Source organism: Arachis stenosperma, chromosome 4 (assembly GCF_014773155.1).
Source record: "Arachis stenosperma cultivar V10309 chromosome 4, arast.V10309.gnm1.PFL2, whole genome shotgun sequence".
Taxonomy (NCBI): Eukaryota; Viridiplantae; Streptophyta; class Magnoliopsida; order Fabales; family Fabaceae; genus Arachis; species Arachis stenosperma.
Window position 1 is genome coordinate 127665880 of NC_080380.1, and position 23569 is coordinate 127689448.

Consider the following 23569-nt stretch of genomic DNA (forward strand, 5'->3'; position numbering starts at 1 on the left):
AATTTAGATCAATTAGTATTATTTATATTTATATAGCATATCCGTATATTAATTGTAGGGTTTTATATTTTATTATTTTGATTCTTCTAACACCTATATATACCTCTTGTACATTGTACTTTTTCTCATAACTGAATAATATACAAAACACTTCTTTCAAACTACTCTCTTGTTTATAATATGGTATCAAGAGCATAGGTTTCTTTTTTTTTCTATGAAAATTCGTTCATAACCCCTTTATTTTTTCTCTTCCGGCAGTGTTCTTTGCCTTTGTTTCTTGATCGTTTTTCGATGCTTAGGTTCGTCACCACCACCACCAATGTGTTCGTCTCATCGTCAAGATTCCAACACCTCCAGACTCGTCGCCTTCCGCCGTCGGACGCACCCTCACGTGACACCCGAAGGCTGGTATCTGATCAGGTTCTCCTCATCTCTAGACACTTCAGCATCCGTTGGATCTTTGGTGACGATCGCACGGTCCAAGAGCTTCCACCTGTCGCGCCACAAAGCCTCCCAACAACCCGTGCGTGACCCGGTTTGACTCAATGGTTGACCCGCGTTCCAGCTCACTTGCCAGCGTGTCTTCTCCCTCTACTCAGATGTCGCCACATGTCATCCATCTGCTAAGGTGGCTACTAACGTGGCAGACAGTGGGACCCTCCCTAAGATTTTTTTGTGAGCTCTTTCCAATTCTACTGTTTGTTTTCTTGTTTTTGGCTCCGAATTTGCAGTTTTTCTCTTCTCACTTTGATCTTTGTCTCTACTATTATGAAAAAGTTAGATATTTTTACTACCACAGACAAAAATGATAAATTCTGTTAAAACTGTAACCGCTTTGGGCACTTCTTTTCAGATTGTCCTTCTGTTGAATGTCACAAATGTCAATAAAAATGTCACATTAGCTACAATTGTCCACAAGTGTTCTGCCATTACTGCAAGTTCCCCGGACATTTTATTACTGCCTGTCCTACTCGCCCACTACATCTTGGTCACCTCGAGTATCATTCTTATCCCAGTTTCTCCAAGAATGTGTCTGCTTCTACTGTTGCTGCTACTATTGAATCTACCACCTCTGCTCTTCTCAACCCGTCTTCTGTCTCTCTCTCTCTCTCTCTGATATTGCGCTTCTTCTTAAGCATCTTCTCTCCCTTTTTGGTAATACTCTTGCTGCTTTTTTTACTCTTCCAGGTAATTCTACATGGTATTTTGACCTTAGTTGCTTTAATCACATGTCTCTTTTGCATAATCTTTTCTCGTCTTTGTCTACCACCAAAAATACACCTTTTGTCAATACTGCTAATGGTTCCCTCTTGCACACAACACATAAGGGTTCTATCTCTCAATCAACTCTTAATCTCTCTGATACTTATTATATTTCCAAATTGAACTTCAATCTTATTTCTGTTGGTCAACTTTTTTATCTCGGTTTTGATGTCACTTTTTTCCTTTCTGGTTGTCGTGTACAGGATCGTCGGACGGGACAAATCATTGGGACTGGACGTAAGATTGGAAGGTTGTCTGAACTCGACAATCTTCATATTTTCCCAGTGCCAAATCTCTATGCTGCTTCTTCTCCATCTACCCTTCACTTTTGGCATCACCATCTTGCCCCCCACAGCTCCTTAAGAAAATTGCATCCTCTTGTATCTCAAGGTATTTTGGGTCAGGTTAAAAATGAGTCTTTTGATTGCATTTCTTGTCAAACTACTAAATAACCTGCTTTATCTTTTCACAATAATTCATCTCTTGCTTGCTCTTCTTTTGATCTTATCCACTCTCATGTTTGGGGATCCGCTCCCACACTTCTATGGGAGGAGCTCGATACTTTGTTATTTTCATTGATGATTATTCACGCTTTACTTGAGTTTATTTGAGGACTAATCGCCATGAGCTACCTCAGATTTATATTAACTTTGTCATTATGATTAAAACTCAGTTTTTCAAGGTCATTAAGGTTTTTCGACGTGATAATGCTATGGAATACCGTGATTCCAAACTTTTTTAACCTTTCTTGCAGAGCAAGGTACTTTGTCTGAGTTTTCTTGCCATGGTACGTTTCAACAAAATGGACGAGCTGAACACAAACATCATCACACTCTTGACTCGGTTCATGTAATGCTTCTTTCTTTTTCGTGTCCTAAGCGTACTTGGGGTGAAGCTGTTCTTACTATTGTTCATGTTATCAATAGACTTCCTTCTTCTGTCCTTGGTAACGTTACTCCCTTTGAGCGTCTTTATCATACCTCTCCAGATTACAGTTCTCTTCGAGTTTTTGGTTGTGTTTGTTTTGTTCTTCTTCAGCCTCATGAACATAGTAAATTTGAAAATCGGGCTCGCGTGTGTTGTTTCTTTGGTTATGGCACTGAACACAAGGGTTATCATTGTTAGGATCCTCTCTCTAGATGTATTCGTATATCTCGTCATGTTGTTTTCAAGGAGCATCACATGTTTTCTCGATTCTCCTCCTTTGAGTTCATTCCTCCTACTCAGTCACCCTTTTTCACTAACCCCAATGTTGATCTTTTTCTAGTGATGATTCTACAGGTTCTATCTTGAGTTAACCTCTACAGCCTCCTGCTCTTCCGCCTTCTCCAGCTCCCGATGATTCTAGACCGAACGATGATCCTGCTCATGTCGTCGTGCCTCCTCCTTCCACTCGCTCTTCTAGGGTAAGAAATCCACATCCTCATCTTCTTGATTATCATTGTTTTTCTACTATTCTTCATTAACATGAACCTAAGTCATTCAGAGAAGCCTCTATAAATCCAAACTGGTAGCAAGCAATGTAGGAAAAAATCTAGGCACTTGAAAAAGCACACACTTGGGATTTGGTTGATCCTCCATCTGATCAGGACGTTGTGGGTAGTAGATGGGTATATAAGATCAAGACTCATTCTGATGGTTCTATTGACCATTATAAAGCATGATTAGTTGCTCAAGATTGTATGCAAGAGTATGGTATTGACTATGAAAAGACTTTTGCTCCTGTTGCTCGTCTCACATCTATTTGAGCTCTTCTTGCCATTGTTGCGGTAAAAAAATAGTCTCTCAGTCAGATGGACGTGAATAATGCATTTCTTAATGGGAATTTGAAAAAGAAGGTCTATATGAAACCACCTCCGGGTTATCCTTGTCCTTCTAGCAAAGTTTGTCTCCTTCGCAAGGCACGTTATGGTCTTAAGCAAGCTCCTCGTGAATGGTTTGACAAGTTCAGCACCACTATCTGTAATCTCGGTTTCACTTGCAACCCTCATGAGAACGCTCTCTTTATTTGTAAAAGTGAACATGGAGTTGTTCTTCTGCTTTTGTATGTTGATGACATGATCATTACCGGAGATGATGTTGATGGTATCTCTGATCTTAAAGCCTCCCTTCACCATACTTTTGAGATAAAATATCTTGGTTCTCTCAATTATTTTCTTGGTCTTGAGGTCACATCCACATAAGATGGTATTTATCTCTCTCAAGCTAGGTATGCTTCAGATCTTCTGGCTCGCGCCGGGATTACAGATAGTCACACTGAGTCTACTCCCCTTGAACCTAATGTTCGATTTACCCCTATGGATGGCACTGTTTTGGATAATCCTATTCTTTATCAATAGTTAGTTGGAGGTCTTGTCTACTTAACTGTCACCCTACCAGACATCGCCTATCCAGTTCATGTTCTTAGCCAGTTCTTGTCAGCTCCTCGTACTAATCACTATGCGGCAGTTCTTCGCTACATCAAGGGCACCCTATTTCATGGCCTTTATTTTTTTACTCACTCATGTTTATCCCTTCAGGCGTACTCAGATGCTGATTGGGCTGGTGATCCCACTGATCGTCGTTCTACTACTCGTTATTGTTTGTTTCTTGGCGACGCTCTTATTTCTTGGCGAGCTAAGAAGCAAACATTCACTACTCAATCAAGCACAAAAGTTGGATACCGTGCTCTTGTTGATACCACTGCTGAGATTGTCTCAATTCGTTGGCTTCTCGAAGACTTGGGTGCTCTTTCATCGTTCCCAACTGATAATTTTTGTGACAACCGCAATGCTATTCAAATTGCTCATAATGATGTGTTTCATGAACGCACTAAACACATTGAGATTGATTGTCACTTTGTTCGGCAGCGTATCCTTATTGATGTTGTTTGTCTCATCACTGTTGGAGCACTGGATCAGACTGCTGATATCTTCACGAAGGCTCATCATCCGACTCGTTTTCAAACTCTATTATCTAAACTCAAGATGGTATTATTAGCTCCCACTTGAGTTTGTGGGGAGATATTAGAGAATAATTAGAATCAATTTATATCAATAATTAGTATCATTTATATTTATATAATATATTTGTATATTAATTGTAGGATTCTATACTTTTATTGCTTTGATTCTTCTAGTACCTATATATACTCCTTATACATTGTACTTTTTCTTACAACTAAATAATATACAAAACACTTCTTTCAAACTACTCTCTTGTTTATAACCGTCCGAAAAAGAAAAATTATATTTGATCAGTTTCTTTTTTTGATGTTATATTGTGAAGATAGTCCGTGATATTACCAAACCAGATGATTACATCATTGACATCTTAATAACTCCCAATATGCAAGTGTTATTTTCATTTCATTATTGTTATTGTTAGTGGCTCTATATTATCAATAGTTTTTTTTGTTGGAATAGTTGGTGAAACTAGTGGCACTACAACATTCTGTGTAGTTAATTTTTATTATTGTAGTTGTTAGCGTTAATGTTGCTAGAGACTTTGATGTTCCTTGGGGATCATGCTCGGTGCTGTAAAATATGATTTAGTGAGAATGATGAGGATAATTTGAAAATTGATAATTTTTTACCTCGAGAAAATTTCTTTCTTTTTTTAAGACTTTGGTCTAAAATACAATTTTAAAAAAGCGACAGGGTATGTATTAAAAATTTATAAATCTTTGCTTTGGCCAAAATTATTTTTGCATCGACTTATTTCTTAGTATCACTTTTCTCCATGAAAATATATATATTCTTCAATATTATTTTGGATTTCTTATTTTCGGTGTGATTGGGTGTTTGGTAGTTAAATAATGTCTTTTCGATATGTTTACGTTATTCATGTCAGTCATCCGGTAGTTTAGTGTTTTAATATGTAGACTCATCGGACAGATATAAAGAAGCAGTCATTATTATACAAGGTTCTAAAAATCGCATCGGCTATCGAATTGTTCTAGTTACTGATTTATTGGTTTATTGGTCTAATCGATTCAACTATGGTTCAACTGGAATAATTATTTTATAATAAAATAATAATAAAATATAAGCATACTAAAACATAATTATAATTAAATATAAATCTTAAAATATTTTTCAAATTTAAAGCACTACATCAACTAAAGTTTTATGCTATCATCAAAATACAAACTCAAAAGTCAAATAACAAAAGAAATATCCAAATATAAAATGTCAACATGAAAATTTGTCATCAATCATCAAAATCCGCAAATCATCTTCACCTTCATTTCAATCATCTTGAGCAGAAAAATCAAAAGATGTAGCATAAAAACTACTACTACTATCACTACTTTAATGAAAATTAACATCAATATCACCTAATAAAATACACAACATGTTACACTTGCAATGCAATGTAACAAGATCAAGTAAACCTCGCATGACATCAGGAACTTTTTTATAATTTTCATAAAAAAAGCAGGATTTAGGAAATAAGCAGATGCATGAAGATTTTTCTTCAACTGCTTGTCACATCTTGAGTTGATAATATCTGTGTATAAGGCTGATATGCAGTCTTGTTCTGCTTAAACATCTCTTTAATTGCATCTTTTGTCATCAGTATTCCTATATATATATATATATATATATATATATATATATATATATATATATATATATATATATATCATCAATATCAACAATCCTCAGCAATTTAATCAAAGGCTCACAAGTTTACAGGCAGTAAAATAATCATCCTGAAATTTTCTATCTAAGATAATGGAACTAACAGCTATACCATTTACACTCATTCCTAATTTATGACCAGTAAAGTGTGAATCTACAATTAATGCTTTCAAATTAGCTTTATGTTCAAAGTTGCTCTTTAATATGATAAACACAGTAGCAAAACGAGTTGCACCAAGATGAATAATCTCTTTCAAGTAGATTTTTTTCTAAGCCAAGAGAAGAAGACCATATGATTGTACATAAATACTATAATCTTGGAAGTATCTGACGTAAGGTTAGAAATATGTGCCATACTGCTTATATCTTTCAGAATAAGATTAAGACAATGAGCAACACATGATAACCAATAGGTATTCTCATATTTCTGATTGATAAGCTTACCAGCAACAATATAATTGGCCGCATTGTCAGTCACAACATGCACAATATCATTAGGACTAATTTATTCAATTACCTCAGAAAATAAATTACACAACATTGAAGCATTTTTAACCATATTTGAAGCATCTACAGATTTCACAAAGCACAAACATTTAGAACAATTCACCAAGAAGTTAATCAATGTTCTTTGCCTTTGATCTGTCTAACCATTAGCCATGATGAGGGTGCATCCAGTTTCTCTCCAAGCACTCCTATAACTATCAACCAGTATTTGACATTCTCTTTTAAGATCAGCCAACAAGTGAACCCTTAAGTTATGATAAGAAGGGCCCCGATAACCAGGTCCAATACATGCAACACCATCCAATATATCTTGAAAAAATAGCGACATAACTGCATTGAATAAAATTCTACAATCTAAAAGCCAACTAGCAAGCCGCTTATCAAACCTCATGTATCGCCTCTTTGTTTTGAAAAATATTTTTAAGACTTGGTTGAACTTCTGAAGTTGTTCTTGGTGCAAACATAGGAAGAATAATTTTGCTTTCTTTTTTGGATCGCCTCCAACCACTTGTTGCTCTTCTTGCACTATTGCTTTATCAACTGTATCCTCTATCTCATCATTGTCCTCTTCATTAAAGCTTACTTTTCTTTTGTTTTTGTTTCTTTGAATTTTTTTCAATAAGCCTTCCATCTATTTTTTCACATTATAAGGAACTTTAAGATATTTTTTAACATCTTGAGTTATCTTTGCTAAATATTTTTTTATTTTGTGAATCCCTCCTCCAAAAATTTGTAGAAAAAAATATTGGTATTATGATTTTTTTATTCACTATTTGTAAAGCAATATATTTCTAAGTTGGATATGTTTTTCTCTATATATTGGAAAAAGCTTGTGACTAACTATGAGGATTAGGATAAACAACATCATTCGAATTGGGAGGATTAGCAGCCAAATTATTATCCACAGGTGCATTATTATCAACAAGTGTATCTTGATTAATAATATCATCCATAACTAAAATTGCAAATCATAAAATGCATTAATAACCTTTGACCTCATCAATTATTAACAATTTAACACTCAATTTTTATTATATCACTATTGAACTCATCAAAATAGTAACTATTGAATTAACTAATTTATTCCTTTCCTAACAAAAGACTAATCATAATGAACAAATAAATGCTCATGTTTCAACATAATTTTAATAAAGATTAACAAGATTTTTAGCAGGCTGATCATAATTTTAACAAAGATTAATAAATTTTTTCAAAGATTAACAAGGATTATCAAGGTTTTAGCCTTTTAGCCTAGCACAAAAAAAAAAGCAACAATTCAATCTGAGTAGTACTAGCAAAATTCTAAACTAAAGAACAAAGAACCAAGAACAAAAAATTAAAAAAATTAAAGAACTAGCAGATTGTTAAATTTGAGTAGCACTAGCAGAATCCTAAACCTTCATTCTGACTTCTTAGCAGTCTAAGCATAGGGGCAGAAGTGCAATGGAGATGGAGGCCAGATGACGAGCATGACTCGAAGACGGTGGTGAGTTGGAAGAATTTGAGGCTCAACAAACGAAGAACATACTTGAAGATGCCATGCTTGAGGAAGAATCTATGATTGGTAGGTTGGAGACTTCGAGCACTGGTCGGCGAAATTGTGAACTATACTTTTTCACAACTCTCATAATCCCTGGTAATGGCTCCAAAAACTTGGTGCGCTCAATACCATGGCATTACACAACTTCGCACAACTAACCAGCAAGTGCACTGGGTCGTCCAAGTAATAAAACCTTACGTGAGTAAGGGTCGATCCCACGGAGATTGTTAGTAATGAAGCAAGCTATGGTCATCTTGTAAATCTTAGTCAGGCAAACTCAAATGTATGATGATGAACGAAAATAACATAGAAGATAAAGATAGTGATACTTATGTATATCATTGGTGTAAGAGCTTCAGACAAGTGTATGAAGATGCCTTCCCTTCCGTCTCTGCTTTCCTACAGCCTTCATCCAATCCTTCTTACTCCTTTCCATGGCAAGCTCGTGTAAGGTCTCACTGTTGTCAGCAGCTACCTCCCATCCGCGCAGTGAAAGCTAATGCAAAGCACTCTGTCATAGTGCCGCCAATCACCGGTTTGGTTCCTTCCCCTACCGGAATAGAATCACTCTTTTGCGTCTGTCACTAACGCCCAGTAGGTTACAGGTTTGAAGCACGTCACAGTCATTCAATCATTGAATCCTACTCAGAACACCACAGACAAGGTTAGACCTTCCGGATTCTCTTGAATGCTGCCATCAGTTCTTGCCTATACCACGAAGACTCTGATCTCACGGAATGGCTGGCTCGTTTGTCAGGCGAGCACTCGGTTGTCAGGCGATCAACCATGCATCGTGCAATCAGGAATCCAAGAGATATTCACTAAAGCCTCGAATGCTTGTAGAACAAGAATGGTTGTCAGTCACCTTGTTCATAGGTTGAAGAACGAGTGATATCTTAGATAAAGAACAAGCGGAATTGAATGGAAGAACAATAGTAATTGCATTAATACTCGAGGTACAGCAGAGCTTCACACCCTTAATCTATGGTGTGTAGAAACTCCACCGTTGAAAATACATAAGCATAAGGTCCAGGCATGGCCGAATGGCCAGCCTCCCAAAGATCTAAGATAGCATAAAAGTGAAGATAGCTACCAAAGTCTCGATCCAAATACAATAGTAAAAGGTCCTACTTATAGATAACTAGTAGCCTAGGTGTACAAAGATGAGTAAATGACATAAAAATCCACTTCCGGGCCCACTTGGTGTGTGCTTGGGCTGAGCAATCAAGGAAATTCGTGTAGAGACCTTTTCTGGAGTTAAACGCCAGCTCCCATGCCAGTTTGGGCGTTTAACTCCAACTTTTATTCCTGTTCCGGCGTTTAACGCTGGAATTCCTGAGGCCGGATTGCTTCGCGGGTTTGGGCCATCAAATCTTGGACAAAGTATGGACTATTATATATTGCTGGAAAGCCCTGGATGTCTACTTTCCAACGCCGTTGAGAGCGCGCCAATTGGGCTTCTGTAGCTCCAGAAAATCCACTTCGAGTGCAGGGAGGTCAGAATCCAACAGCATCTGCAGTCCTTTTTGGTCTCTGAATCAGATTTTTGCTCAGGTCCCTCAATTTCAGCCAGAAAATACCTGAAATCACAGAAAAACACACAAACTCATAGTAAAGTCCAGAAAAGTGAATTTTAAATAAAAACTAATAAAAATGTACTAAAATCTAACTAAAAGATATCAAAAACATACTAAAAACAATGCCAAAAGTATACAAATTATCCGCTCATCACAACACCAAACTTAAACTGTTGCTTGTCCTCAAGCAACTGAAAATCAAATAAGATCAAAAGAAGAGAATATGCAATGAATTCCAAAAACATCTGTGAAGATCAGTATTAATTAGATGAGCGGGGCTTTTAACCTTCTGTCTCTGAACAGTTTTGGCATCTCAATCTATCCCTTGAAATTCAGAATGGTTGGCTTCTTTAGGAACTCAGAGTCCAGATAGTGTTAATGATTCTCCTAGTAAAGTATGATGATTCTTGAACATAGCTATTTATTGAGTCTTGGCTGTGGCCCAAAGCACTCTGTCTTCCAGTATTACCACCGGATACATACATGCCACAGACACATAATTGGGTGAACCTTTTCAGATTGTGACTCAGCTTTGCTAAAGTCCCCAATTAGAGGTGTCCAGGGTTCTTAAGCACACTCTTATTTGCCTTGGATCACAACTTTATTTCTTTTCTTTTTCTTTCTTTTTTTTTCTTTTTTTTCGATTTTTTTTTTCGGTTTTTTTTTCTCTTTTTTTTTTTTTTTTTTTTTTTGAATAGCTTTTTCTTGCTTCAAGAATCATTTTATTGATTTTTCAGATCCTCAGTAACATGTCTCCTTTTTCATCATTCTTTCAAGAGCCAACATTCATGAACCACAAATTCAAGATACATATGCACTGTTTACACATACATTCAGAGAGCAAAAACATTGCCACCACATCAAAATAATTAAACTATTATAAAATTCAAAATTCATGCAATTCTTCCTTTTTCAATTAAGCACATTTTTATTCAAGAAAGGTGATGGATTCATAGGACATTCATAACTTTAAGGCATAGACACTAAGACACTAATGATCATAAGACACAAACATGGATAACATAAAGCATAAAATTCGAAAAACAAAGGAATAAAGAACAAGGAAATCAAGGAATGGGTCCACCTTAGTGATGGCGGCTCTTCCTTGCTTTTGAAGGTCCTATGGAGTGCTTGAGCTCCTCAATGTCTCTTCCTTGTCTTTGTTGCTCCTCCCTCATGATTCTTTGATCTTCTCTAATTTCATGGAGGAGAATGGAGTGTTCTTGATGCTCCACCCTTAGTTGTCCCATGTTGGAACTTAATTCTCCTAGGGAGGTGTTTAGTTGCTCCCAATAGTTTTGTGGAGGAAAGTTCATCCCTTGAGGAATCTCAGGGATTTCTTGATGAGAGGGGTCTCTTGTGTATTCCATCCTTTTCTTGGTGATGGGCTTGTCCTCATCAATGGGGATATCTCCTTCTATGTCAACTCCAACTGAATAACAGAGGTGACAAATGAGGTGAGGAAAGGCTAACCTTGCCACAGTGGAGGTCTTGTCTGCCACTTTATAGAGTTCTTGAGCTATAACCTCATGAACCTCTATTTCCTCTCCAATCATTATACTATGGATCATGATGGCCCGGTCTATGGTAACTTCGGACCGGTTGCTAGTGGGAATGATTGAGCGTTGTAAGAACTCTAACCATCCTCTAGCCACGGGCTTGAGGTCATGCCTTCTCAATTGGACCGGCTTTCCTCTTGAATCTTGCTTCCATTGTGCGCCCTCTTCACATATGACTGTGAGGACTTGGTCCAACCTTTGATCAAAGTTGACCCTTCTAGTGAAAGGATGCTCATCTCCTTGCATCATAGGCAAGTTGAACGCCACCCTCACACTCTCCGGACTAAAATCCAAGTATTTCCCCCGAACCATAGTAAGATAATTCTTTGGATTCGGGTTCACACTTTGGTCATGGTTCTTTGTGATCCATGCATTGGCATAGAACTCTTGAACCATCAAGATTCCAACTTGTTGAATGGGGTTGGTGAGAACTTCCCAACCTCTTCTTTGGATCTCATGGCGGATCTCCGGATATTCACCCTTTTGAGTAAAAAGGGGACTTCGGGGATCACCTTCTTCAAGGCCACAACTTCATAGAAGTGGTCTTGATGCACCTTTGAGAGGAATCTATCCATCTCCCATGACTCGGAGGTGGAAGCTTTTGCTTTCCCTTTCCTCTTTTTAGAGGTTTCTCCGGCCTTTGGTGCCATAATGGTTATGGAAAAACGAAAAAGCAACGCTTTTACCACACCAAACTTAAAATGTTTGCTCGTCCTCGAGCAAAAGAAGAAAGAAAGGAGTAGAAGAAGAAGAAATGAGGAAGAGGGGGAGGGTAGTGTGTTCGGCCAAAGGGGGAAGAAGTGGTCTTTAGGTTGTGTGAAAATGAAGGGTTGAAGAAGGGTATTTATAGGAGAGAGGGGGGTAAAGGTTCGGCCATTTGAGGGTAGGTTTGGGAGGGAAAGTGGTTTGAATTTGAAGGGTGAGGTTGGTGGGGTTTTATGAAGGATGGATGTGAGTGGTGAAGAGAAAGATGGGATTTGATAGGTGAGGGGTTTTTGGGGAAGAGGTGTTGAGGTGATTGGTGAATGGGGAAGAAGAGAGAGAGTGATGGTAGGGTCCTGTGGGGTCCACAGATCCTGTAGTGTCAAGGAAAAGTCATCCCTGCACCAAATGGCATCAAAATCCACGTTTTGACCCATTTCTGGCGTTAAACGCCGGGCTGGTGCCCATTCCTGGCGTTTAACGCCAGGTTGTTGCCCTTTACTGGCGTTTAACGCCAGTCTGGTGCCCTTTTCTGGCGTTAAACGCCCAGAAAGGTGCCAGACTGGGCGTTAAACGCCCAACTGCTAGGCTGACTGGCGTTTGAACGCCAGCAGCATCTTCCTCCAGGGTGTGCTATTTTTCTTCCTGTTTTTCATTTTGTTTTTGCTTTTTTCATTGTTTTTGTGACTTCTTATGATCATCAACCTACAAAAAAGATAAAATAACAAAAGAAAATAATTAATTATAAAACATTGGGTTGCCTCCCAACAAGCGCTTCTTTAGTGTCATTAGCTTGACAGAGGACTCCCATGGAGCCTCAGAAACACTCAGAACCTTGTTGAAACCTCCCAACACCAAACTTAGAGTTTGAATGTGGGGTTTCAACACCAAACTTAGATTTTGGTTGTGGCCTCCCAACACCAAACTTAGAGTTTGACTGTGGGGGCTCTGCTTGGCTCTGTTTTGAGAGAAGCTCTTCATGCTTCTTCTCCATGATGATAGAGGGATATCCTTGGGCCTTAAACACCATGGATTCTTCATTCACTTGAATGATCAACTCTCCTCTATCAACATCAATCACAGCCTTTGCTGTGGCTAGGAATGGTCTGCCAAGGATGATGGATTCATCCATGCACTTCCCAGTCTCTAGGACTATGAAATCAGTAGGAATGTAATGGCTTTCAACCTTAACCAGAACATCCTCTACAAGTCCATGGGCTTGTTTTCTTGAGTTGTCTGCCATTTCTAGTGAGATTTTTGCAGCTTGCACCTCAAAGATCCCTAATTTCTCCATTACAGAGAGGGGCATGAGGTTTACACTTGACCCTAAGTCACACAAGGCCTTCTTGAAGGTCATGGTGCCTATGGTACAAGGTATAGAAAACTTCCCAGGATCCTGCCTCTTTTGAGGCAGTTTCTGCCTAGACAGGTCATCCAGTTCTTTGGTGAGCAAGGGAGGTTCATCTTCCCAAGTCTCATTTCCAAATAACTTGTCATTTAGCTTCATGATTGCTCCAAGGTATTTAGCAACTTGCTCTTCAGTGACATACTCATCCTCTTCAGAGGAAGAATACTCATCAGAGCTCATGAAAGGCAGTAGCAAGTCCAAGGGAATCTCTATGGTCTCAGTCTGAGCCTCAGATTCCCAAGGTTCCTCATTGGGAAACTCATTAGAGGCCAGTGGACGTCCAGTGAGGCCTTCCTCAGTGGCGTTCACTGCCTCTTCTTCCTCCCAGAATTCGGCCATGTTTATGGCTTTGCACTCTCCTTTTGGATTTTCTTCAGTGTTACTTGGGAGAGTGCTTGGAGGAAGTTCAGTAATTTTCTTGCTCAGCTGACCCACTTGTCCTTCCAAATTCCTAATGGAAGATCTAGTTTCAGTCATGAAACTTTGAGTGGTTTTGATCAGATCAGAGACCATGGTTGCTAAGTCAGAATTATTCTGCTTAGAGCTCTCTGTCTGTTGCTGAGAAGATGATGGAAAAGGCTTGCCATTGTTAAACCTGTTTCTTCCACCATTGTTATTGAAACCTTGTTGAGGTCTCTCGTGATTCTTCCATGAAAGATTTGGATGATTTCTCCATGAAGAATTATAGGTGTTACCATAGGGTTCTCCTAGGTAATTTACCTCTTCCATGGAAGGGTTCTCAGGATCATAAGCTTCTTCCTCAGATGAAGCTTCCTTAGTACTGTTTGGTGCATCTTGCATTCCAGACAGACTTTGAGAAATCAAATTGACTTGTTGTGTCAATATTTTATTCTGAGCCAATATGGCATTCAGAGTGTCAATCTCAAGAACTCCTTTCTTCTGACTAGTCCCATTGTTCACAGGATTTCTTTCAGAAGTGTACATGAATTGGTTATTTGCAACCATTTCAATCAGTTCTTGAGCTTCAGTAGGCGTCTTCTTCAGATGAAGAGATCCTCCTGCAGAGCTATCCAAGGACATCTTAGATAGTTCAGAGAGACCATCATAGAAAATACCTATGATGCTCCATTCAGAAAGCATGTCAGAAGGACATTTTCTGATTAATTGTTTGTATCTTTCCCAAGCTTCATAGAGGGATTCTCCATCCTTTTGTCTAAAGGTTTGGACTTCCACTCTAAGCTTACTCCATCTTTGTGGTGGAAAGAATTTTGCCAAGAAGGCATTGACTAGCTTTTCCCATGAGTCCAGGCTTTCTTTAGGTTGAGAGTCCAACCATATTCTAGCTCTGTCTCTTACAGCAAAAGGGAATAGCATCAGTCTATAGACTTCAGGGTCAACCCCATTAGTCTTGACTGTGTCACAGATTTGCAAGAATTCAGCTAAAAACTGATGAGGATCTTCCATTGGAAGTCCATGGAACTTGCAATTCTGTTGCATTAGAGAAACTAATTGAGGCTTAAGCTCAAAGTTGTTTGCTCCAATGGCAGGGATAGAGATGCTTCTCCCATAGAAATCAGGAGTAGGTGCAGTAAAGTCACCCAGCACCTTCCTTGCATTGTTTGCATTGTTGTTGTTTTCTGCTGCCATGTTTTCTTCCTTGAAGAATTCGGTCAGGTCCTCTAAAGAGAGTTGTGCTTTGGCTTCTCTTAGCTTTCTCTTCAAAGTCCTTTCAGGTTCAGGATCAGCTTCAACAAGAATGCCTTTGTCCTTGCTCCTGCTCATATGAAAGAGAAGGGAACAAGAAAATGTGGAATCCTCTATGTCACAGTATAGAGATTCCTTTAAGTGTCAGAGGAAAAGAGAAATAGAAAGAAGAAGGAGAAGATAAATTCGAACTTTAGTTAGATAAGGTTCGAATTGTGCATTGAGAAGGAGTGGCACTCCATAAATAGAAGGATGTGGGAAGGAGGGAAGTTTATTTTCGAAAATCAAGTGAAAAATTTTGAAATTATTTTGAAAAACATTAATTAATTTTCGAAAATAAAAGTGGAAAAGAAATTAAGTGATTTTTGAAAAAGAATTTGAAATTAGAAATTAAGAAGATTTGATTGAAAGTTATTTTGAAAAAGATGTGGTTAAGAAGATATGAAAAAAAAATGTGATTGAGAAGATATGATTTGAAAACTATTTGAAAAGATATGATTTTAAAAACAATTTGAAAAGATATGATTTTAAAAAGATTTGATTTGAAAATAATTTAAAAAAGATTTGATTTTAAAAATTAATGACTTGCCTAACAAGAAAAGATATGATTCAAACATAAAACCTTCCTCAAGGCAAAAAATGTTCAATCAAATCATTAATTGTTAGTAAGTATCTTTGAAAAAGGAAAGAAATTGATTTTGAAAACATTTGATTGAAAAGATATGATTTGAAAAAGATTTGATTTTGAAAAATTTGAAAAAAATTGATTTGAAAACAAAATCTTCTCCCTAGCACCATCCTGGCGTTAAACGCCCAGAATGGTATACATTCTGGCGTTTAACGCCCAAAATGCTACCTCTTTGGGCGTTAAACGCCCAACCAGGTACCCTGGCTGGCGTTTAAACGCCAGTCTGCCTTCTTCACTGGGCATTTTTGAATGCTCAGCTTTTTCTGTATAATTCCTCTGCAGTATGTTCTAAATCTTCAATTCTTTGTATCATTGACTTGAAAAGACACAAATTAAAAATATTTTTGGATTTTTAATAATCAAAATGCAACAAGAATCAAATAACAATGCATGCAAGACACCAAACTTAGCAGTTTGTGTACTACTGACACTAACAATATGAGAATGCATATGAGACACAAAAAAATACTTCAAGTCAATAGAATTCAAAGATTAGAACACAAAATATATGCATGGATTCGAAAAATATAACAAAGACATGCATTTGACACCAAACTTAAGATGAGACTCTAGACTCAAACAAGAAATATTTTTGGATTTTTATGGTTTTGTAATTTTTTTTTTTTTTGTGATTTTCGAAAATTTAAGTGAAAACATCAAAATTCTTAATGAGAATTCTAGGAATCAGTGCAATGCTAGTCTAAGACTCCGGTCCAGGAATTAGACATGGCTTCACAGCCAGCCAAGCTTTCAAAGAAAGCTTCGGTCCAAAACACTAGACATGACCAAGGTCAGCCAAGCCTTAGCAAATCACTGCTCCAACAGCAAGATTGATACGAAATCAACAAGCTCTTGTGGTGATAAGTTGAAACCTCGGTCCAATCAGATTAGACATGGCTTCTCAGCCAGCCAGATTTCAACAAATCATCATGAAACTCTAGAATTCACCTTCAAGAATTTCGAAAAAAAAAATACCTAATCTAAGCAACAAGATGAACCGTCAGTTGTCCAGCCTAAACAATCCCGGGCAATAACACCAAAAATTTGATGTTATTGCCGGATCTTGGCTCTGATGTTACCAAAAGCTTGCTCAAAACATGAACAATCCCCGGCAACGGCGCCAAAAACTTGGTCGGCGAAATTGTGAACTATACTTTTTCACAACTCTCATAATCCCTGGTAATGGCTCCAAAAACTTGGTGCGCTCAATACCATGGCATTACACAACTTCGCACAACTAACCAGCAAGTGCACTGGGTCGTCCAAGTAATAAAACCTTACGTGAGTAAGGGTCGATCCCACGGAGATTGTTAGTAATGAAGCAAGCTATGGTCATCTTGTAAATCTTAGTCAGGCAAACTCAAATGTATGATGATGAACGAAAATAACATAGAAGATAAAGATAGTGATACTTATGTATATCATTGGTGTAAGAGCTTCAGACAAGTGTATGAAGATGCCTTCCCTTCCGTCTCTCTGCTTTCCTACAGCCTTCATCCAATCCTTCTTACTCCTTTCCATGGCAAGCTCGTGTAAGGTCTCACTGTTGTCAGCAGCTACCTCCCATCCGCGCAGTGAAAGCTAATGCAAAGCACTCTGTCACAGTGCCGCCAATCACCGGTTTGGTTCCTTCCCCTACCGGAATAGAATCACTCTTTTGCGTCTGTCACTAACGCCCAGTAGGTTACAGGTTTGAAGCACGTCACAGTCATTCAATCATTGAATCCTACTCAGAACACCACAGACAAGGTTAGACCTTCCGGATTCTCTTGAATGCTGCCATCAGTTCTTGCCTATACCACGAAGACTCTGATCTCACGGAATGGCTGGCTCGTTTGTCAGGCGAGCACTCGGTTGTCAGGCGATCAACCATGCATCGTGCAATCAGGAATCCAAGAGATATTCACTAAAGCCTCGAATGCTTGTAGAACAAGAATGGTTGTCAGTCACCTTGTTCATAGGTTGAAGAACGAGTGATATCTTAGATAAAGAACAAGCGGAATTGAATGGAAGAACAATAGTAATTGCATTAATACTCGAGGTACAGCAGAGCTTCACACCCTTAATCTATGGTGTGTAGAAACTCCACCGTTGAAAATACATAAGCATAAGGTCCAGGCATGGCCGAATGGCCAGCCTCCCAAAGATCTAAGATAGCATAAAAGTGAAGATAGCTACCAAAGTCTCGATCCAAATACAATAGTAAAAGGTCCTACTTATAGATAACTAGTAGCCTAGGTGTACAAAGATGAGTAAATGACATAAAAATCCACTTCCGGGCCCACTTGGTGTGTGCTTGGGCTGAGCAATCAAGGAAATTCGTGTAGAGACCTTTTCTGGAGTTAAACGCCAGCTCCCATGCCAGTTTGGGCGTTTAACTCCAACTTTTATTCCTGTTCCGGCGTTTAACGCTGGAATTCCTGAGGCCGGATTGCTTCGCGGGTTTGGGCCATCAAATCTTGGACAAAGTATGGACTATTATATATTGCTGGAAAGCCCTGGATGTCTACTTTCCAACGCCGTTGAGAGCGCGCCAATTGGGCTTCTGTAGCTCCAGAAAATCCACTTCGAGTGCAGGGAGGTCAGAATCCAACAGCATCTGCAGTCCTTTTTGGTCTCTGAATCAGATTTTTGCTCAGGTCCCTCAATTTCAGCCAGAAAATACCTGAAATCACAGAAAAACACACAAACTCATAGTAAAGTCCAGAAAAGTGAATTTTAAATAAAAACTAATAAAAATGTACTAAAATCTAACTAAAAGATATCAAAAACATACTAAAAACAATGCCAAAAAGTATACAAATTATCCGCTCATCAAGCACCATGACCTAACGAAGACAGTAGTGCCTGAGCGCGACAGAGCATACGAAGACTAGTGACTATTGCCAAGCTCAAGGAAGAATCTATGATTGTTGAATAAGGTAGAAGTGTGGAGGACTAGAGGACGACGGTGGCGCTTGAGCGCGGCAAATGGTGGCAGTCATTGCGAAGCTAAGGTTTCATGTTTCAGCTTTCTTTTTTGATTTGGGGAGAAGCTGTTAGTGTTTGGAGTTTGGACTGAAGAGAAGGGGAAGGAAGGTCAATAGGTCAGGCATCCAAAAATCTATTTTTTTATAAAGTTCAAAACGGCATCATTTTGGTAAATTGGTCAAGTTCCAGTTCATTCTGACCAGCCATTTTCCAGCCAGATCAGCGATCCATGAGCGGTTGTCAGAATTGCGATTTTTCTACTTGGACCGAATCGTAGAGATGTTTTATTCCGATCGGACCAGTCCGAGCCGTTGGTCCAATTTGATTTTCAAAACCATGCTATTATATTACAAACTACGGGCTTCTATTAAGTCTAAAAAATTAGTAATATGAAATAAAATATTGAATTACTTCTGCATTAATTAAAAGAGAGAGGTCTTAGTGATGAGCGGATAATTTATACGCTTTTTGACATTGTTTTTAGGTAGTTTTTAGTAAGTTCAAGCTACTTTTAGGGATGTTTTCATTAGTTTTTATGTTAAATTCACATTTCTGGACTTTACTATGAGTTTGTGTATTTTTCTATGATTTCAGGTAATTTCTGGCTGAAATTGAGGGACTTGAGCAAAACTCTGAAAAAGGCTGACAAAAGGACTGCTGATGCTGTTAGAATCTGACCTCCCTGCACTCGAAATAGATTTTCTGGAGCTACAGAACTCCAAATGGCGCGCTCTCAATGGCGTTGGAAAGTAGACATCCAGAGCTTTCCCGCAATATATAATAGTCCATACTTTATTCGGAAATTGACGACGTAACTTGGCGTTGAACGCCAAGTACATGCTGCTGTCTGGAGTTAAACGCCAGAAACACGTCATGATCCGGAGTTGAACGCCCAAAACACGTTATAACTCAGCGTTCAACTCCAAGAAAAGCCTCAGCTCGTGGATAGATCAAGCTCAGCCCAAGCATACACCAAGTGGGCCCCGAAAATGGATTTATGCATCAATTACTTACTCATGTAAACCCTAGTAGCTAGTCTAGTATATATAGGACATTTAACTATTGTATTAGACATCTTTTGACAGTTTAATCTCTTGACTGTTTAGTCTTTGATCATTCGGTCTTTTGATCATTCAGGGGGCTGGCCATTCGGCCATGCCTGAACCTTTCACTTATGTATTTTCAACGGTGGAGTTTCTACACACCATAGATTAAGGGTGTGGAGCTCTGCTGTACCTCAAGTTTCAATACAATTATTATTACTTTCTATTCAATTCTCTTTTATTCTTATTCCAAGATATACGTTGCACAAAACTTTGATGAATGTGATGATCCGTGACACTCATCATCATTCTCACCTATGAACGCGCGTGACTGACAACCACTTCCGTTCTACTCTAGGCCGGGCACATATCTCTTAGATTCCCCAACAGAATCTTCGTGGTATAAGCTAGAATTGATGGCGGCATTCATGAGAATTCGAAAGGTCTAAACCTTGTCTGTGGTATTCCGAGTAGGATTCCAGAATTGAATGACTGTGACGAGCTTCAAACTCCTGAAGGCTGGGCGTTAGTGACAGATGCAAAAAAATCAAGGGATTCTATTCCAACCTGATTGAGAACCGACAGATGATTAGTCGTGCTGTGACAGAGCATAGGACCATTTTCACTGAGAGGATGGGATGTAGCCATTGACAACGGTGATGCCCTACATACAGCTTGCCATGGAAAGGAGTAAGAAAGATTGGATGAAAGCAATAAGAAAGTAGAGATTCAAAAGGATTCTAGCATCTCCACACACCTATCTGAAATTCCCATGTTTGATTTACATAAGTATTTCTATCCCTTTTTATTTTCTATTTATTATTAATTTTCGAAACCCATAACCAATTAATCTGCCTAACTGAGATTTACAAGGTGACCATAGCTTGCTTCATACCAACAATCTCTGTGGGATCAACCCTTACTCACGTAAGGTATTACTTGGATGACCCAGTACACTTGCTGGTTAAGTTGAACGGAGTTGTGGAAAGAAAGTGCTGAGTTAGTTTTTATGCACATGCCAAAGAGCCATTATTGTTGATCACAATTTCGTCCACCAAGTTTTTGGCGCCGTTGCAGGGAATTGTTCGAGTATGGACAACTGACGGTTCATCTTGTTGCTCAGATTAGGTAATTTTCTTTTCGAAAATCTTTTTCAAAATTTTTCTTTTATTTTTCGTTTTTCCAAACTTTATTTTTGAAAAAAATTAATAAAAATCCAAAAAATTTAAAAAATCATAAAAATAAAAAATTATTTTGTGTTTCTTGTTTGAGTCTTGAGTTAATTTTTAAGTTTGGTGTCAATTGCATGTTTTAAAAATTTTTCTTGCATTTTTCGAAAATTCCATGCATTCATAGTGTTCTTCATGATCTTCAAGTTGTTCTTGATAAGTCCTCTTGTTTGATCTTGATGTTTTCTTGTTTTGTGTTGTTTGTTGTTTTTCATATGCATTTTTTGTTTGTTAGAGTCCATGCATTAAAGATTTCTAAGTTTGGTGTCTTGCATGTTTTCTTTGCATCAAAAAAATTTTTCAAAAATATGTTCTTGATGTTCATCATGATTTTCAAAGTGTTCTTGGTGTTCATCTTGACATTCATAGTGTTCTTGCATGCATCATGTGTTTTGATCCAAAATTTTTTATGTTTTGGGACATATTTGTGTTTTTCTCTCTCATCTTTAAAAAATAAAAAATATATATATATCTTTTCCTTATTTCCCTCCAAATTTTCGAAATTTTGGGTTGACTTTGTCAAAAATTTTCAAAATTAGTTTTTTCTTACAAGTCAAGTCAAAATTTCAAGTTTAAAAATCTTATCTTTTCAAAAATCATATCTTTTCCATTTTTTTTCTTATTTTCGAAAATTTTAAAAATTATTTTCCAAAATCTTTTTCTTATCTTTTATACCATATTTTCGAAAATATGCTAACAATTAATGTGATTGATTCAAAAATTTGAAGTTTGTTACTTTCTTGTTAAGAAAGGTTCAATCTTTAAATTCTAGAATCTTATCTTGTAGTTTCTTGTTAGTTAAGTCTTTTTAAAAATTAAATCTTTTTCAAAATATCTTTTTTTTAAAATTTTTATCTTATCTTTTTCAAAAACTTTATCTTTTTCAAAATTTGATTTCAAAATATCTTATCTAAACTTCTTATCTTCTTATCTTTTCAAATTTGATTTCAAATCTTTTTCAATCAACTAACTAACTTTTTGTTTGTTTCTTATCTTTTTTCAAAACCACCTAACTACTTTTCCCTCTCTAATTTTCAAAAATACATCTCTCTTTCAAAAAAATTCTTTTTAATTAATTAATTGTTTTAATTTTAATTATATTTTATCTTTAATTTTCGAAAATTACTAACCCCTTTTTTAAAATTATTTTTGAAATTTCCCCTCTCTTTTCTTATTCTATTTAATTATTTAATTACTAACACTTCTCTTCACCTCCCCTATCCTTACTCTTTATACAGACTATTCATTCTTCTTCACTCTTCTCCCCTTTCTTTTTCTACTAACATAAAGGAATCTCTATACTGTGACATAGAGGATTCCTCTTTCTTTTCTTGTTTTCTTCTCTTTCATATGAGCAGGAATAGGGAAAAAGGCTCTCTTGTTGAAATTGATCCTGAACCTGAAAGGACTCTAAAAAGGAAACTAAGAGAAACTAAATTATAACAATCCAGAAACAACCTTTCAGAAATTTTTGAACAAGAGAAGGAGATGGCAGCCGAAAATAATAATAATGCAAGGAGAATGCTTGGTGACTTCACAAAGCCAACATCCAAATTTGATGGAAGAAGCATCTCCATTCCTGCCATTGGAGCCAATAATTTTGAGCTTAAGCCTCAACTAGTTGCTTTAATGCAACAAAACTGTAAGTTTTATGGACTTTCATCTGAAGATCCTTATCAGTTTTTAACTGAGTTCTTGCAAATCTGTGAGACTGTAAAGACGAATGGAGTTGATCCTGAAGTCTACAGACTCATGCTTTTCCCTTTTGCTGTAAGAGACAGAGCTAGAATATGGTTGGATTCACAACCTAAGGATAGCCTGGACTCCTGGGATAAGCTGGTCACAGCCTTCTTGGATAAATTTTTTCCTCCTCAAAAGCTGAGCAAGCTAAGAGTGGATGTTCAAACCTTCAAACAAAAAGATGGTGAATCCCTCTATGAAGCTTGGGAAAGATACAAGCAGCTGACCAAAAGATGTCCATCTGACATGTTTTCAGAATGGACCATATTAGATATATTCTATTATGGTCTCTCTGAATTTTCGAAAATGTCATTGGACCATTCTGCAGGTGGATCTATTCACCTAAAGAAAACGCCTGAAAAGGCTCAAGAACTCATTGACATGGTTGTAAACAACCAATTCATGTACACTTCTGAGAGGAATTCCGTGAATAATGGGATACCTCAGAGGAAGGGAATTATTGAAATTGATGCTCTGAATGCCATATTGGCTCAGAACAAAGTGTTGACTCAATAGGTCAACATGATCTCTCAAAATCTGAATGGATGGCAACATGCATCCAACAGTACTAAAGAGGCAGCTTCTGAAGAAGCTTATGATCCTGAGAACCCTGCCATGGCAGAGGTTAATTACATGGGTGAACCTTATGGAAACACTTATAACTCATCATGGAGAAATCATCCAAATTTCTCATGGAAGGATCAACAAAAGCCTCAACAAGGCTTTAACAATGGTGGACGCAATAGGCTGAGCAATAGCAAGCCTTTTCCATCATCTTCTCAGCAACAGACAGAGAATTCTGAACAAAACACTTCTAATTTAGCCAATCTAGTCTCTGATCTATCAAAGGCCACTTTCAGTTTCATGAGTGAAACAAGATCCTCCATTAGAAATCTGGAGGCACAAGTGGGCCAGCTGAGTAAGAAAGTCATTGAAACTCCTCCCAGTATTCTCCCAAGCAATACAGAGGAGAATCCAAAAGGAGAGTGCAAGGCCATTGATATAATCAATGTGGCCGAATGCACAAGGGAGGAGGAGGACGAAAATCCTAGT

The 23569-nt window shown here is 37.7% G+C and overlaps 1 non-coding gene across 1 annotated transcript; it reads left to right on the forward strand.

Annotated features, from left to right (window-relative positions):
* The first annotated feature begins 14276 nt into the window (after positions 1–14276).
* On the forward strand, positions 14277–14384 carry LOC130978629 (small nucleolar RNA R71). The gene has a single exon (XR_009086251.1). It is a non-coding gene; the product is annotated as a small nucleolar RNA R71 (small nucleolar RNA).
* The last annotated feature ends 9185 nt before the right edge of the window (positions 14385–23569 follow it).